Here is an 18,511-nt window from a genome sequence, read left to right on the forward strand (position 1 = left end):
AAACAATTCTTGGCAACAAAGGCAAGGCAAGAGGCATCACAATCCCTCACTTGAAATTACAATACAAAGCTACTGTGATAAAATTAGTATAGTACTGGCAAAAAAAACAGACCTGAGGATCAGTGGAAAGGACTACAAGTTACAGAAACAACCTCAAAGCCACTCAGCCACCTGATCTTTGATAAAGGCACCAAACACTTTCACTGGAAGAAAGATAGCCTCTTTAAAAACTGGTGCTGGAAAAATTGGCTTTTTACATGCCAAAAACTAAAACTAGACCTATGTCCACCACCATTCACTAAACTAAACCCAAAATGGATCAAAGATCTGAATATTACAACAGAAATACTAGATCTTCTGGAAGAGAGAATAGGCAGAACTCTTGAAGACACAGATGCAAGCAAAGATTTCATGGGCAAAACTCTGATCTCACGGGAATTAATACAAAGAATCAACAACTGGGATCTCATCCTATTAAAAAGCTTCTGGACAGTAAAAGACATCACCAGCAGTGTGAAAAGACAGTCCACTGAGTGGGAAAAAATTTTAGTCAGTTGTCCATCGAAGTACTTATATATAGAACATAGGAAGAATTTTTAAAAACCTCAGATCTCTCTAATTTAAAGACCCAATCCAAAAATAGGCATCTGAAATGAATAGACACTTCTCAGAAGAAATACAAGCAGAAAATAAATATATGAAAACATGTTTAACATTACTGGTTACATGACAGCTGCAAGTTAAAACAACACTGAATTCCATCTCATGCCAGAAAGAATGGCTGTTAAGAAGAAATCAACCAATAGCAAAGGCTGGTGGGACTGGGGGGAAAAACAAACCCTTCTCCACTGTTGGTGGGAGTGTAAACTGGTGCAAGCACTGTAAAAGTCAGTGTAGAGGTTCCTCAAAAAACTCAGATCAGAGGTATCATTTGACCCAGCTATGCCCATTCTGGGTATCTTCCTGGAGGATTTAAAAAGGTTGTATCACAGTGATATATGCACACTCATATTTTTAGCAGCACAATTTATAATAGCTAAATCTTGGAAACAATCCAAATCCTTATCAACTGAGGAATGAATAAAATGTTTTTAATACAATGGAGTACTACTCAGCTATAAAAAGGATAAACTCAAGACATTTCTAGGTAAATGGATGCAACTTGAGACCTTACACTTAAATGAAATAAATCGACTCATATGTGTAAATATTGCATTGTCTCCCCGGTGGGAGAAATTGAAATAGTGAGGACCAAAATGTACAATAGATATTGTAAATTGGGAAGAAATTATTCATAAGGGAAGAGGAATTAGGGAAGGCAGAAAGGAGCAACAGGAAACAAAAACTTTAAAAAAGAATAAAATGGAAACAAATCTCTGTAAATAGGGAGGGGAAGACACATGGAAGGGAGAGGAGGGAATTGGGAAAAAAAGAGGAGTCAAAATATATCAGATACAGATACAAATTTCCTATGATAAGTAAGATCATTACCTATATCAGAAAGGTACCAATAAACTTAATTTAAAAAGATATAATAATAACATAAGCATGAATATCATACTAGAAAGGGTGAGAAATGTTACCATAGACCATTTCTTATAAAATTGAAGTGACTCTAACTTAAAGAAAAGTATTCTCTTTTGTAAAAAAAATTTAATCGAGTAAAAAATAATCACAGGTGAACTCCTATCATCAAGTCATGAAACTCTTCTGCAGAGATGAATTCCTCATCTATAAGTAAAGGTGTTAGATCAAAATGGTAGCTCTCCTATCGTGAACCAGACATCAGATACTTTTTTAAAAAATTTTGTTTTTATTTATATTTTTTTTTGGTTTTTCTCTGGTACCGGGAACCAAACTCATGACCTTGCGCTTGCCAGGCAGGCGCTTTGCCGCTGAGCTAAATCCCCAGCCCCAGACATCAGATTCTTTAGGATTGAGATCTGTATTTTTAACAGTACCCTGGTTCTTCAGATGTACATTTTGTTTGGGAGCCTTTAGATTAGACAAAACAGTGATGCCTAATTATTGTCATAACTAATTATGCATATTTATTTTTAATAACATGACTTCAATACACTCCTAGTCTTTTATAACTTTCCATAAGCATAGTCATCCTACTTCTCTGCTGTTCTGTTGAGCAGCTTGCACTGAGAAAGAAAATTGACAGAACTCTGTGCTAGCTAGACATATGATTTCAGTGGGACTGCTGGGCAGTTGTTCTAAAGCAGGACACAAACACTGTAAACTAAAGCAATGATACACAAAATGACTTTTAAAAATATTACAGCTAGGGGCTGGGGATTTAGCTCAGCGGCACAGCACCTGCCTGGCAAGCACAAGGTTGTGAGTTCGATTCCTGGTACCAGAAAAAAAAAACAAAAAACAACAACAACAACAAAAAAATATTACAGCTATTTAATGTGGAACATAGAGTGGAGTACAATTTCTCTGAAATGGCTTTTGGGTTGTTTTCTGGAGTGATATATTTGTTAGCTAAGTAGTTCTATGACATTTTTCTTCTCACAGACACTTGAGTGGGCAATGCAATACAGCACAGTAGCTGAGAGTGTGGGCCTAAGTGACAAAGAACATTGGCTGATACTAAAAAAAAAAAAAGGAACACAATGGAGAAAACAGAGTGGTTTCAGCCAATAGTTCTTAGTAATTACACGTGTGATTGTAGCTACAAGTGTAAATCCTGACCTACAGTGAAAACACACACTTTTGCACTCATACATTTCCAAACTGTGATGAGGAACTACCTTGGGAGAGTAGAGTTACAGAACTTTCTGGATGCAATATAGATTAGAAGTCATTTAATCCGACTTTTACTTACAGGAAAGGAAATGGAGACACAGAAAATTATGATTCATCTAAGGTAACCCGTAACAAAAATCATTTTTTAAAACTCTGTTCTTCTCAAATACCACTCTTGATCTTTAATTCTTGATTTGAGACACACACACACACACACACACACACACACACACACACACACACACACAAACACTCCTGTGCTTAATAAACTAAGATTATGGATCAAAAGTTCCATTTTGAGTAACCTGCAATTGAGCTTGGCTTGGTGACAGTATTAAAATAGTTTCTAAATTAGTAGTCAACATTTAAAATGTGTGAAATTTCATATAAAAATGCATATTAAAGCATCTTTTGAAAAGAAATTAGGTCTGGCAATTCAGAGGCCCCATTGCTTCATGTGACCATCAGCAGCTAATGAGGAGCAGCTGCCTCTCCTCAGCCAGGGCCTTTGCCTTCTATCTCACCTTGGACCTAATAGGTTTGCAAGGCTGATACCAAGTGGCAATTCTCTCTCTCTCTCTCTTTCTCTCTCTCTCTCTCTCTCTCTCTCTCTAGTAGAGTTAAGAGGAAATGGAAATATTTCTTCTACTCATAATTCCATCAAAATTGAAAAAACAATAGCATATTTCAGGAAACAGCATTCCCCACCCCCAGTCTTTCATTTAGATTTTGTATCTGGCTCACACAGGCATTAAGTATGTAGTGCTTGCTGGAGTGTATCAGTTTTCTACATTCCTTGCACTTGAGGTCAGCATGGACTCCAGCCAGTAAGTGGTGGGATTCTGAAGTGGTGATGGGAGAGAGAGAGAGAGACAGAGAGAGAGAGAGAGAGAGAGAGAGAGAGAGAGACAGAGACAGAGACAGAGACAGAGACAGAGAGACAGAGAGAGAGAGACAGAGAGATTAGAATCCTTGGCAGGTACAGGGTGTGAGGGAGGAATGAAAAATCTCTCTTTCCTTCTGATCAGTCTCTCTGGGAAGAAGGTACATTTTCTCTGCTCTTTTCTATTTAAAAAATCACTGTCTTTTTTTTTTTTTTTTTTTTTTTGTTTTTTTCTTCGGTACCAGGAACCGAACTCACGACCTTGCGCTTGCCAGGCAGGCGCTTTTGCCGCTGAGCTAAATCCCCAGCCCCTAAAAATCACTGTTTTTAATGTCTACTTTGATACAGAATTTCATTTCTAAAGCTCCCGTTTGTATATAATTTTACAACTATTAATCTTTAACTCCTAACCTAGATAATTGTATGTTTAATTTTGCTAATCACTAATACATATGTGGGAGCTTAAACCGGATGTGATTTTTAAATGTTTATAACATATCTCACTGTTTAGTTTTGGAGGGACTCTTTTGTTTTATTAAAAGGGAAGAATAAGCTTACCTGAATGAAACATTCACTACTGACTTCATTGAAAGTTTCTGAAAACAATATAAACTGTGAGATCAAAAGACGAATGTCTGGGGGAAGTTCCAAAATTCAGTAGGCATGACCTGGAAGCTCAAATAAATCATAAAAGAAATGCCCTCAGTGTTCCACACAAGTATCAAAGCATTTCCCATATTAGACAAATGAGCTTCCACAACCCAGAGAGAACAAATAATTTTCTAAGAAATTTCTTAGTTGTCTTCCATTTGACATAAACCAAGATGCCATTATTGTACTTGCATAGCACTGGAAGGAAATTCCAAACACTCCATAAAAGTTCATATTCAATTGAACTTCAGATAGACCATCTTTTGTTATTTTTTAAATAACTATTACCAGATTTGACTTTATATCTTAGAGCAGGATGTTAAGAATTAATGACCTGGAAGTCAAAACGGATATGCAGTAAAGCCTTACTAGTTAGTGATCAGATTATTCGGAGCCTTGCCTGCTTAAACCCTTTAAATATTTCTTCACAGACCGATGAGATGAAATCTGCACCTTCATGCTGCGGCTCTTTCCTAGTATCAATCCCTTTAATGCACCACATATCTGGGCCTATGAAAATTAAATTGCTTTTGGCTTCATTGTTTGCTTTCAAATTAATTGAATATCTCTAAATTCTGATTACATATAAATTCAAGAAAACAGTGGTTATTTATAAACAAAAGAACCCTAATTTTCCAACATTTAAATTTTTTTTGTTTGTTTAGAAGGAGTTGAATTTTACATTTGATTTAGTAGAAGGAATAGGAGTAGCAGTTTGTTCTTTAAACACTTTTTTCCCCCACTAGTAAGTCATGCTCCTTTTGGTAGTGAAAAATTTCCATATGCTGGGGTTTACTTATCCCATATTCTGCCCTCTAAAACTCCTAAATTCAAAACTTATTTACAAACATGCTAAAAGCAGTGGAAATACAGTAATTTAAAACTGTCTAGGAAAAAAAGCATGGGAAGTCTAGAAGCAGGTTCTGACATGACTTTCATGTGGATCGTTTCCCGGCTCACTAAGCTTCCCCTTGGCCTCGGGAACACTCGTGGGCACTAAAAGCTCCTTCCTTGCAAACAAACCTGGGATTGAGCCCGCTGGGAAACACACTCTACTTCCTGCAGTTGCAGCCTGCAGCACGCGTCCCACAAGAGGCTGTGCTTCACGTGGCGGGGCTACTCAGCTGCCGCTCTGGCTCCTGCTCACTGCCTTTGCCCTGCGAGTTCTCACCCTCCTCCTTCTTGGGTCAGGGAGCTGCTGCACTCTAGGAGTGGTCCTCCGCTGCTCAGAGAATTCTCCAGGTCCTTTTCCCCATTGTCTCCTCCTTCTCCTCTCTATTGTCCTTCTGGTTCCTCTGGTCTTCTTTGTTGGGGTCAGGAACTCCCCAGCCCCTTGTGTAGTCCCCATCTTCTGTTGCTCCCCGCTCAGGGAATTCCTTCCCATCATCCTCTCCAGGAACAACCATAGAAGTCACTGCGGGCTTCCGGTCCTGCACTTCTCTCTCTGCAGGGCTCCAGCATCTTCGAGCTGCTCTCCTGCAGGCAGGCCATGCTGTGCTATTTAAAACTTTTTCTTAAGTAAAATTATTTGGAGGGTAGGGGGAGACTGACTAGCAATTGAGAGCTCTTCAAGTTAACAGTTTGTATGAGAGATAAATTGGAGTCTTTATCCCTGTAATATATGTTCCATAGCCCTTGCTGGGCATCAAAGGAAAAAATGACAAAAACAAAAATAGCAGTTACTTAAAAGCTGCCTGACACATGTGCATAGCACAGATGATGACAGCAGAGCTAAGGAGGGCTAGGGTGAGATGTGAGTGCAGATTCCTGGGCCAAGGATCTAGTAGACATCTAAGATCAACTTGTGCAAAGGTTTTAAATTTGTGTTTGCTAAAGGGCTTGAATAAATTTTCCCTTAATTCATTCCCTGAAGTCCTGAATTCAGTTTCCACACTAATTTGAGGGAGTGGCTACAGTATGCAAGTAATGAAATCCTGAGTGTGGAGGAAAGGCTATGAGTAACTGAAATGAAGCATTTGTTTCATAAGTAAAAATTTTCGGGAAAAGGAAATCAAATAACTCCTTTGAAGTAACACCGCTGGTTCATGGCAGATGCATTCATTCAGCAGATCTTTACAACGTAATTCACCTTGCAGATCTTCATCCCACCGCATATGATTTCTTTAGCAATGTATCGTAAAATGGGTACAAATGCCTCTGCTGACCATCCATGTAATTTATATACAGTGTGAGCTCCACACCCAAAGGATTCAAAATTCCTGTCCCGTTAGCTGTTCTCAACTAAGTTAAAGACACTTATTGCAAAAGATTAAAGAATGAGTAAAAAGAATGTGTTTTTCTTCTCCCTCTGCTTAGAAATGATTTGTAGGGCTGGTTTGGATGATGTGCATCCATTTAAGAAGAGGTGTCGAGGGAAGTTTGAACTACTACCTTCTTCGGCTATGTGTAAAATTATGGCTTTGTCCTAGTGTGCCCCTCATCTACATGCATAGTTTTCCTGAAAGTCATCTTTCATATTTATCACCATGGAAGAATGGTTACTGCCCTGGATATGTGCCTGACCACCATGAAAATGGCAGATGCATTTCCAGAAGTTACGTCTTGAATTTGTTTCCTTCGCATTTTCTTATTGCTATTCACGCGGACTATTAGAATAGTAACAGCCACTTCTGAAGTAACAAAGTCCTAATTCAGAAGTGAGATTCTATAAAGCTCTTCAAATAGTTCACATGGCTTAAAAAAATTAAGCCGGCTCAATGGAGTGGAAGTGTTACTCCCTCACTCCCTACGGCTTCTGAAAAGCCATTAGCAACACATGTCTCCTTCGAAGCATTTATGCTAACATTATTTTCTTTGGTTTGTTTCCCAGTCCTGCTGCCTTTCTTATAAATAACACTTCCAAACAGGAACTTAACTGCACGTAATAGGGAGAACAGTTGCCTGGATTCCGTTTTGTAGCACTTTAGCCCCTAGTGGGTAAGAGGATGACCAGAAATGCACATTCAACCAGTGTGCACACAGACAGAGCCGTAATGTCGATTCTAGCTCCTATGAAACCATCAGGACCTGAAGATGCACATTTGAAAAGCTATGCAATGGTATTCTCTGAAGATTACTTTCTAACAGGGGGAATAAGACTATAGACATCAACATAAATGACTCAGTTTTTCCTTTGTTTGCCTTCCCACCACATAGTATTCAATGTAACCATAATTTCTTTAAAAGAATAACCTTCCCTTCCCCTCATTTATTATTATTTTTTGTGTCTAGAAATGAAAAATATTCACTTCTATTAAAATCATTTCCTAGAAGGAGAAACTAGGTTGCATGTTATGCCGGGCCCAGGATTTGAAATGAGATTGGACATAACTCATGAGCCATGTTTCATGCTAATTAACTAGCATTTTGGGGAACAAATTCGTTCCAACAATACCTGTTTATGCGGCTATTCCGAGGAACAGAGTAGAAAGGCAGTGCTTTCAGGAAGAGCGGATAGGTGGACCACCATCTGGGGTAGCCTGGGCTTTTATAACAGTTTGAGAGCTAAAGGCTCTTCAAAGAGCAGAGGTATCCACAACAGAAGAGGAAAGAACACCACTCACCAGTTTTGTTAAAATCAAGGACATTGTCATTTCTGGGATTAGTGTTTTTGAGTCAAAATATGTATAATGACCACATTAGGAGGCACTGGACATTTCTTAAAACAGATTACCTTTACAGGTCTCCAAATAGGCAAGGAGAAATCTGACATGGTAATGGAGTTATTAAGCGAGTATGACAGCAACAATAACAACAAAAATAATAACAATAATAATAAAAAGGCAACTGCCAGTGAACAAGAAAAATTGTTTAAAATAAATAAAATTAATATTTTCTATTAAACTATATTTAATTTAATTTGAGTGAATATTACCAGTGAAATAAGAAGACCAATCATGTAAATATTACTTCAAAAAATTTCCTCCAAGTGCATCTATATAATTTAATACTAACAATAACCTAAAATGTGTCTTCAATTTCATTAAGATGAGGATAAGAACACATATTAAATGACTTGGCCAAAGTCTCCTTGTTAGTGAAGAACATGTAAGAAATGCTTGATTTCATTCATTTGTATTTCACACAACTAAATATCATGTTTTTTTTATCAATAACAAATATATTTCCTCCTAAAATCAATGTTTACATGTGTCACAATGTATGTAAGGCTCTTAGGTTTAGTGTGGAACAAAAAACAGAAGCAGTTCCACAAAATCAGAGGCCAGGAAAGACCATTTAGAAAACTAGATCTTGTAAGAATCCTGTCATACATCCAGGTGTATCGCCCAGATGGTACAGGTATAAAACCTATGAAATGGGAAAAATGAGATTGTGAGTGCTATTATGACTGCTCTACATCTATAATACATTTATCCCAAGAGGCGGTTGTACAGCTGTTAACATATATGGGCTTGTATTTTCACTTGTACTTGCAAAGATATTTAAGATTTATGATGATGGGTATCTTTCCTCCATAAAGACTGCAAAATAAGGAAATTTACCAAGGGTACAATCAGGTGATGAGATGTATCCTCCAGAGATGATTGCAGCAAATGAATAAGCAAGACAGTCAGGCTTCTCTGTCCTAGAAGACAGCTACAGATGAATTAAAAATGGATTTCCTGTTTTCTTAGTTAGTTTATTCTATTATTATGTTATCTCTCATTAACAATTCTAAAGAAGAAATGGAAGGAATTGCAAAGTTGCAATCTCATTTTCAGAGAAAATACACATAAATATGTACCTAACTTAAAATTATTCTTTGGACTTTAAAAAGTAAGAATTTTGCAACTGTAAAATGCGGTCTTTTGTAGTGGTAAGTTTTAATATAGTACAAGTTTATGGTGTGGTTTTAATATTGTGCAAGTTTAGATAAAAATAATTTACTGTTTGCATGTTTTAAACAGATGAATATTAAAGCTGGTGCTTAAAAGGTACCTAATATTCTTTAATAAACATTGAGGATAGTATTCATTCCTATTCCTTTGTGACAACCACAACCTTAGTGGCTTACAGTTACAAAAATACCTTATGGTTCTGGAGATCAGAAGCTCCCAATAAAATCAAGGTATTGGCAGGGCTGTGTTCTTTCTGGAGACTTGTCCAGAGAGTTTTCCAGAACCCCTGTCTGTTCTCTTTTCTTTTCCTTTTTCTTCCACCTACATTCTTTGGTTTCTAGCCCCTTTCACCACATTCAAGCCCAGCTGTATAACATCCTCAAATCTCTGATTCTCCTGCCTCCCATTTTTACTCATAAAGACTCTGTGAGTCATAGGGATTCCTGAATCATCCAGGAAAATGTCTCCATTTTAAGATCTTTAATTTGATCACATCTGGAAAATATCTTTTGCCATGTAAGGTAGCTTATTCTTGGTGTCTGGAGGTGTGACCATCTTTGGAGTCATGTCCTGCTTACCCCAGGGAATGAATACATTTTGCTTATTTACCAAAAGATATTCTACCAACGATCACCTTTAATACTGAAATTTTATATTGAGTCTCAGTATCACAAGTTCAGTTTTGAGTTCCCAATCCTATGTAATGATCATGATAATTGGTCCTCAGTAGTCATGAGTTTCACATATATGGATTCAACCAATGAGGGGCTGAAAATACTTATTAAAAAATTATGCCCAAGCCGGGCATGGTGGTGCACAGCTGTAATCCCTGCATTCAGGAGGTTCAGGCAGGAGGATAATTGAGAGTTAGAGCCCATCCTGGGCTAAATGTTATGTTCATGACCAGCTAAAACTATGTAGTGGGACTGTCTGAAAAACGAACAAAAAACAGTCTATACTGAACATGTGCAGATTTTCCTTATTATTCCCAAACAACAAACTTAGCATCTATTTATATCACACTTGCATTGTATTAGGTATTAAAAGTAACCTAGAGATGGTGTGAGTATACAGGAGAATGTGCATAGGTAATATGTAAATAATGTGCTATGCTATTTTAAGAGACTTAAGCATCTATTGATTTTGGTATCCACAGGGATCCTAGAACCAACCCCTCAGAGACACTGACAGACAATTGTGTATCACTAACGGACAAAAATGTTTGTTAGATAATGATGAGAAAATTCCCCAAGAAACACAGCAGGGTCTTTGGATTTTTAAAATGTCACATTGGCCCTTTTCCTCCTCACAGTCACAGAATCTGAAGTCAGCAAACATTCCTCAGAAGAGCGCTGTTCTTAAAGATACGCTTTCTCTGGTTTTTCACTTAGCAGCTCCAGTGATTATCAGGAAATAAATCAAGCATCAGCAGTCATAGCCAGCTATTTAAATCCAAGATTTGAACATCTTAATTGGTGCATTAAAAGTTAAAGAGCCAAAGTCATGTTAGATACATAAAGCTGCTTCTGTGCACAAACTATAGTACACTATGCCACACTGCGTTAAATTGTCTTGCAATTTTTACTTGGAAAAATGAAACTAGGACCAAAGTTTTAGCATATATTGTAACACACAGCAATTGTCCAATCGTCTTCGTCAAATTCAACACACACGTACCTAGTAAACAAACACACCAAAAATGGCCGGTTTTAGGCATTATAATAGTGAATATGACTTTAAGCAGAGTTTTAAGTGGGAATTTTCATTTGATGATGAAACTTATGTCTTGTTATCATTGCATATATTTTTTAACAGAGGTAATTATGCATTTCATAAAAATTCTTTTTGCACTCAACTTTCCCTGTAAACTAAAGATGTTTAAAAGTGGGATATTCCCAGGCCAACTACTCAATTAAAAATGTGTGGTTTATCTATTTTGGGGATAATTTATGTCAATTTTTAAATCCTAGGTTAATTAAATTTGACCCTATATCCCAGCATGTTATTGGATATTTATTTAAGGAATGCAAATAAGTTTAAATCTAATCTTAATATTAACCACTGCTTATGTAATTAGAAAGTACAATCATCTGGGGAAAAAGGGAGGAATTTTAAGCACACACACACATATACAATGTTTGCAATTATCCATAATACACACTCCTACTGGTGTGGATAACTTAAAGCCAATGAAACAAAGTTGTCATTTATTATATTTATAATTGGATAAAAACAACTTCTTAGATTTTATGAAACATCTTCCTGAAAACAACTGCAAATTACTTTTCTACTGCAATTTTAAGTGATATTTTGATTGCAAAAGAGCATCAGCTGCCCTTTCCCAGTATCTTCCAGTTCCTAGAATTGCTTCCTGGGCTTACAGGGAGTATCTTTCTGTTCTCCCCAGAAAACTGAGGACTTGTAACCCTTCTGTAAACATTCCCTGATTTTCCAGTGTTATAGTTGAATATTTTATAAAATCATTCATTGCTTTCTACAATTATCTAAGACCATTGCTTACCAATATATTTTTATTCTATTTTAAAATATTAAATGTATTCAATAGCAGATGGTAGTTTCTTATTTTCATTTGTCTGCTGAACTCATGACACTTTGTCTTTTAGTCACACATACGCTTTGCTTTTAAATAAAACTTTTTAGCAGCATTGTTTAATTTTTAAGCACACCCATTCCTAAATGCAAAACTTTAAAATCATTATATATGTAGTTATATGTAATAAGGCTTTCACTAAGTTCAGAATAGCCATTGAATATTGCAACACGTTGGCTACCACCTTCTTGCTAAGTATGTGATATGAACCATGACATTACAATCTTAAAACTGTAACAAGAATGAGTTATGTTTGTACTATTTCCCATTCTCATTATATTCTTTGTCACACAATGAATTAATGTTGTGCCATTTTCTATTCTCATTACAATCTTTTCCTTATGAATGGGGTATCAGAATTTTAATGTCTTTTGTAATCTGTGAAATATAGTAGTATGTTTTGTTATACTACTATGACCTTGCTAATATTTTGCATTTTGATTGGTTAGTCCAAGCTGTAATATACAGGGTGAGGTTAAAATGATTGGCTAATGAAATAATTCTTACTGTTTTTGACTGTTTTAATAAAATCAGTTTAAGGAACACTTTAAAAACTTTAATTTTTATATGCATAAAAATGATAACCTTGGATAATAGGCAAATACATCTCAGTATAGAAGCATGCAGTGACTTTGCCATATAAATTGAGGGCATTGAAGAGAAATTATTTCAGATATTAAGAAAAGTTAAAAATGTTTTCCTAAAGTTTTATTACTCTTTTTTTCACCCCTTTTATCTCAAATGCACATAAACATGATGTAACAGAATTAACTTATTGCTGTCTACACATTCACCTCTATTTTTCCATTAATCTATTATTTGAAAATTTGAACAGTTGTTAAGTATTTTTTTACGTATGAGATTTGATATTTTTATTCCATGTTAGAGATTTAAAATCTTCCCTTACATTGCCTTAGATTATAAAGTATTTCTGTATAAGTTTTAATAAAAACATTACTAAGAAAAATGATTTTATTGTAAATTAACACCAGGTATTGCTGTCTTCGATTCCTGACGTTCTTTCAGAAGGGCATATCTAGTTGTCATTTTAATCTATCTATCTATCTATCTATCTATCTATCTATCTATATCCATCTATCTAATCATGTTTCTTTTCATTCTTGTAACTTCATTTAGCCTAATTCTCTTTGAAAACATATATTCATAGCATGGGACACACTTTATTATTAAACTGGGTGTTTTTACAAAACATGTATGCCACTAACATTTTAACTACTATGTGTTGGAGTTTGAAATCAATTTGTCAATTTATAGAAAACCTAAGTAAATACATGCGAACTTGGAAGTAAAAATTGCAGTTAATGTAAAATATCTGATTGGAACTTTTGGGTACTAGAACTAAAAAAATGGTGTGTGCAGAGAAAGAGTGTAGAGTTCCAGTTTGATGGATCCTGATGGCCTCCTTTTGACGAGCATCCTTTTTGAGGCTGTAGGTTAATTCTCACTGTATTACAGACATTAAGAAAATAATCAAAATTTTGTGTTAAGTCATTGCAGAAACAAATGTCCACTGACCCATTCTATTTCATGAAGTAGGATATTAGTTATATTAGTTTCAGGATAAAATGGCAAGTATAGTATTCAATATACTTTTGATTTTAAAGCCTAAATTTTTAAAGTTTGCTAATAAATCTTCCAAATGAATAGTTTCCCTTCTTTTAATTGTCTATATTTCTGGTCTGAACGCACAAGTCTGCAATTTGGTATTATATTTTACAATTCTTTAATTTTCTATTTTTCCTTATTCATTAGGTCATTTAAAAATACACGTGATTATTTCTACTGAGAGTAAAGCTATACTGTAACTTCTAATGCATTACCAATTTTAGGTTTTTTTTTTTTTTTTCCGGTATTGAGAATCAAACTCATGACCTTGCACTTGCCAGGCAGGCTCTGTGCCACTGAGCTAAATCCTCAACCCCTGCATTACCAATTTTATTAATGAGGAAGTACCTGACCTACCACTCAGAGATTGAAACTGCAATCTTTATGCCATTCATACAGAGAGCACTTTCCAGCATACACAACAGTGAAAACAAAGATTTCCCATAGGCTAACAGTAACCCCTACAAAATAGAATATATAGGAGCGGCTGTAGGAAAGCTCACTTTGTTCACGACCTACTGTAAGCCTGCTGTGTCAAATCTGAGAGTTTTCTTACTCACTGTGAGAGTAACAGAAATTTAGCATGCCAAAACACCTTTAAGTGTGCATCAGGCTACTTCTTGCCAGTAAAACTTTTATTCAGCAAATCATCCTTTCTCCAGAAATAATGCAGATTTTTACAGTAATTACAAGTTTAAAGATTAGCCTTGCATCTTTTATGGTGTATAGTTGGAATGCTCTAGTCTGCTGAATTTTGTTAGAGAAAATACAAGTCTCTGGGCTATTTTTCTAGTTTCACAATATGCTTGATACACAATATTCATTTTAACATTTTGTGTTGGTATTTAATTTTCTAATCACTATGTATATCAAAATGCTTAAATTATGTAATTTAATTATTTTCCTTTAAAATAAAGGAAACAGAAAAGTTTTTCCATGTTTACTTTTGGATGGCTGTTTTTCCATTTCCCTTCAAATTGACATTTCACTAAATATGTTTGCAGATTTCAGAGATCAAGATGCCTGAAAAATTGTCATAAACAATTTCTTATAGTTTGCTAATGAAAAATTGGCTGTTACAAAGAAAATTCATGTAGCGTATGGACCGATAAAGATAAATCAAAGTGTAATCATGGAACAGTCAAATGTACTAAGATCTTTATTAAAACATAATTTGAAAGTTAACCTCAAGATACCTCAGAGTTGTTGTAGTACCCAGAGATCAAGCTATTCAATAATAATACGTGTTCAACTTGCCCTATATGATTAAGGGCCAACAATTTGTCATGCTATTTTGCCTAATTTCTCTTAGAGCTAAATTTGCCTTCTGACTTGACTTCTATGAATTCCACCAACTATAATGAAAGTTGTGAATATACATCAGAAAGAAGAATTTATTTTTCAAATTGAATAAAGAGAAAATAAAAGCACTAGGTCTTTAAAGTCTTGTAGGTAAATAAACACGCTGATTATCTAAAATCTCTCAGTGACTTGACTAAGTCTTGTCATTTTAGCACTGCATGCTTAAATATTCATGCTATTTAACCTGGTGTATATTTGTTACTATTCTACTAAAAATGACTAGAATTTCCAGGGATAACTTTGATGGTCAATGATTCCTCAGAACTCCATACATTCACCATGGTTTCATGATTATTCTCTCACCATAAGAAAATAACAAATTTTATTTGCATAGATTAATGTTAATAAAGCTAATATTTTTGAGTATTCTTTGAATGTCAGACATACTTTTCACTTTTTATGCATGATCATTGAATTTTCACAATCACCATCCAAAGTACTGATTGCTTTTGTTCTTGTATAGATGAGAAACTATAACACAAAAGAAGCAATGTAAATTTTTCCAAGGATGTATAAGTAGGTGGTGGATATGAATTTTGAGCCCAGATAATATGGCCTTAAGGCTGGTTCTTAACTATGAAACCATCTCTCTAAATCAAGAAAATGTGTCACAAGAAGGCCATTTTCCTGATTGTAGTGTCAACTGAAATAGCCATGGTGTATTATTTCTCAGTGTGTTCCTTTATTTGGCCACTACACGAAACTACTTGCAGTTCTTCAGAGATGTTAAGTGAAGATGATAGTTTTGAGGTATCTTCTAATAAATTTCTCCTTCTCAGAAATCTACTATCTTTTCTCCTCTGTAGTTTTTTTCCTTTTATGGCAAATGTAAATAACCATAAAGACAATAATCATAAAATAATACAAAGGGAATCCTTCTGTGATGTCAGTGGTGAACAGCCCACTTTCTTTCAGGGAACAGTGAGAGGCAACCATAACTGTGAATGCCCTGTCTTTTAAGCCCTCCCCACTGTTAAAGTGAAGTCTGTCCAACAGTGAGGATGGTCTGGGGTAATTCCAGACCTAGAACTGGGAAAGCTGCAAGGAACTCCATGCAGTCTCCATACCAATACATGGAGAGTGCCTGACACATTTTATTTCTCATGGCCACAAAATGTCATAAAAGAAACCCAGAGGTTGCCATGGTAAGCTACAGGAGCTTCTGAGAGTATCTGAGTGTGTCAGCCAAGAGGAGGCCACCATGTAGATTGAATGAAGCCCATAGCAAAAACTCTGGGGTGGACCTTCCATAATCACTGGCCAAAGGAGGATGGCTGAGTTTCAGGGGACCTGGCACAGGGGTAGTAGTCACACTCCAGTTCTCCAGAAGCCATGCTTGCTTGCACTAGTTCATACAGAGTTCTCACAAGTTCCATCAGCTGGAGGACATCCAGGAACCAGTCAGAAGAATGAAACGGAAATCAGTAAGCACTGTCAGAGGAGGACCACACAGAGGCATGGTGACACCTTTCACCAGGGTGAAATTTCATGAGCTTTCCTTGTGCCATTTGGAGGCCCCCAGAGGATAAGCAAAGGAGAAGGAGAAGGATGGAGAAAGAGAATGTATTTCTTCAAAGAGACCTAGTTTATTTCAGAACAGGGGACTTAGAGAGAAATTTAAATAATTATGTTTCAGTATTCCTTCAACTACTCAGTGAAAATGATAGGCAAGGAAGTTGATTTTCCAAGCAAGAAGAAATTCATTCAAGATATTATGTGTTTATTGTGATTTTGGTAGTAAATTCCCACTTGCTGTAACCTATGCTCTGGAGTTTCCTGTCAGTGCCTGTTTCTTAAATATCCATCATCTCTGTTATTTACATCTCTACTTTGAGGTTCATATCTTGAGTTTTGGTCCAAGTGATCGTTAAGCTTGTGCAAGTCCTCTCAAAGCTCAGTTATGCATACCCAATTTGAGTACCCATACAACCCTCTACCATGGTAGTATAGTGTTCCTCTACTATTATGTGCTGTTCTGTCTTCTCCCATTAGTCTAAAGAAAATAACTGTGTCTTCTTCATCCATGTATTTCTACTAATTAGCACCATACCAGACATGGCAGATATAGGCAAAGGAATTGAAATTCTTAAAGGTGACATTCTGTTTAAAGGAATTCCCTTTTTGCTATCATGATAAAAATATCTTAATCTTCAAAAAGAGTTTTTGAAGATGTCTCTGAATATTTATTTATATAGATTCGTAGACTATTCAGTCTCTTAGATCTGGCAATGTCATCATGATTAGCAATGTTTGAATAAAAGGATCATCAAGCATTTGAGCCTCACCATTGTACAGACAGATGAAATAGAAACTTAACTCATGAGTTTCCCCAGAAAATAACTTCACACTCTCATCTTTATGACTTCAACAGTAATCTTTTCTTTGGCCTCAGAGGTGGCCTGGTCACTTCTTTGTCCTTCTGGCCCTAGGACAATTAATTTTCCTTTATTTCCCATAGAATAGTTAAGAGGAAAGGAGATTCCTAACCTATATCCCATAGTTAGTATCCAGTGATGGTAAGTGCATAGTTGTATGCTGATTAATTTTTAATATTAGAAATTTTTTGTCTTTAAAATATTAGGACTTTTTAAAAGATAATAAATTTGTCAATCAAACTCTTTATGTTTATTTGACAAATCTTTGAGCAGTTAAAATACCATTATACCCTTTTTAGAAAGTTAAAACATGGAGTAGAGGTAGATATTTTTGGTATATATGTATTTGGATTGAATGTAGAGCCTGAGGTGCTGTTGAAAAAAATTATCAGGCTTTAAAAAATTTTCCTCATGACTTGACTGCAGTTGTACATACAAAGAAAACAAATATAGTTCCTAATTAATTCACCTTAGAATAGCAACTATTTGTTTAAAATAAGCAGTTTAGTCAAAATTATAGATAATTGTTTGTAGCATTTTTAGTGTGTGGCTTTGTTAAAATTTCAACTGTCATAAAAAGACTTCATGTTTAAAAATTTGTTTACCCAGATTCTGCACTATACTTGGACTCTTACTAAAATTATGTTCTTACAGTTTTATTTTTATGTTACTCTGTGATTTTACTGAAAGTCATTTTCAAAGAAAAAGTAACCAAATGAAAAACATTTAAATTTTTATTCTGTATTTATATGCTTTTTTTAAAAATATTTCCTGTGCCCAGTTCTTTTGAGGAAATGTAAACTTTACTTCTATGCATAATTTTCCTCTTGGCCATTTCTACATTTAATTCTGGCCATCATCCCTCTTAAATTAATTATTTTTGTAAACACTAGTAATGTTTTATTTTATCATCTTAATTTTTTTGTATAGTCAATATATCATATAAAATGAATATCTACCATTAGGAAAACAAAGATATATACACATTTTTCTCTCCTTAGGAGGAGATCTAGCTTACGCTGTAAAACATACACACACAGACACATATAGCCATCAACACAATTGTATGTGTCAATTGAATGAAAAGTGTGAAGAGTAGGTAAAGTTATCTCAAAACTTTTCAAGCTCTATAATCTTGGAGCCTGTGGCTGAGGTTAAAGAAGTGGGCTCCAGTTATCCTTAGTAGGAAGTAATTATTCTGGATAATGTTCATTTGGAAATGTTAGTGCAGTAAGGCATAGTTGAAAACTCATATTTTCAGGATCCAAATGATGAAGTTATCTGGACCAATATCTTATTGTTCATGAGGGGCTTTAGCTCTATTTTATAACTTTAGTTGAGCAGAGAAAGTTGTTTAACACTCAGGTAATTAAACAGTGAGCAGTTGATCCCTCACACGGAGAGA

Source organism: Chinchilla lanigera, unplaced genomic scaffold, assembly GCF_000276665.1.
Source record: "Chinchilla lanigera isolate Chin_1 unplaced genomic scaffold, ChiLan1.0 scaffold00003, whole genome shotgun sequence".
In the NCBI taxonomy this organism is placed as follows: Eukaryota; Metazoa; Chordata; class Mammalia; order Rodentia; family Chinchillidae; genus Chinchilla; species Chinchilla lanigera.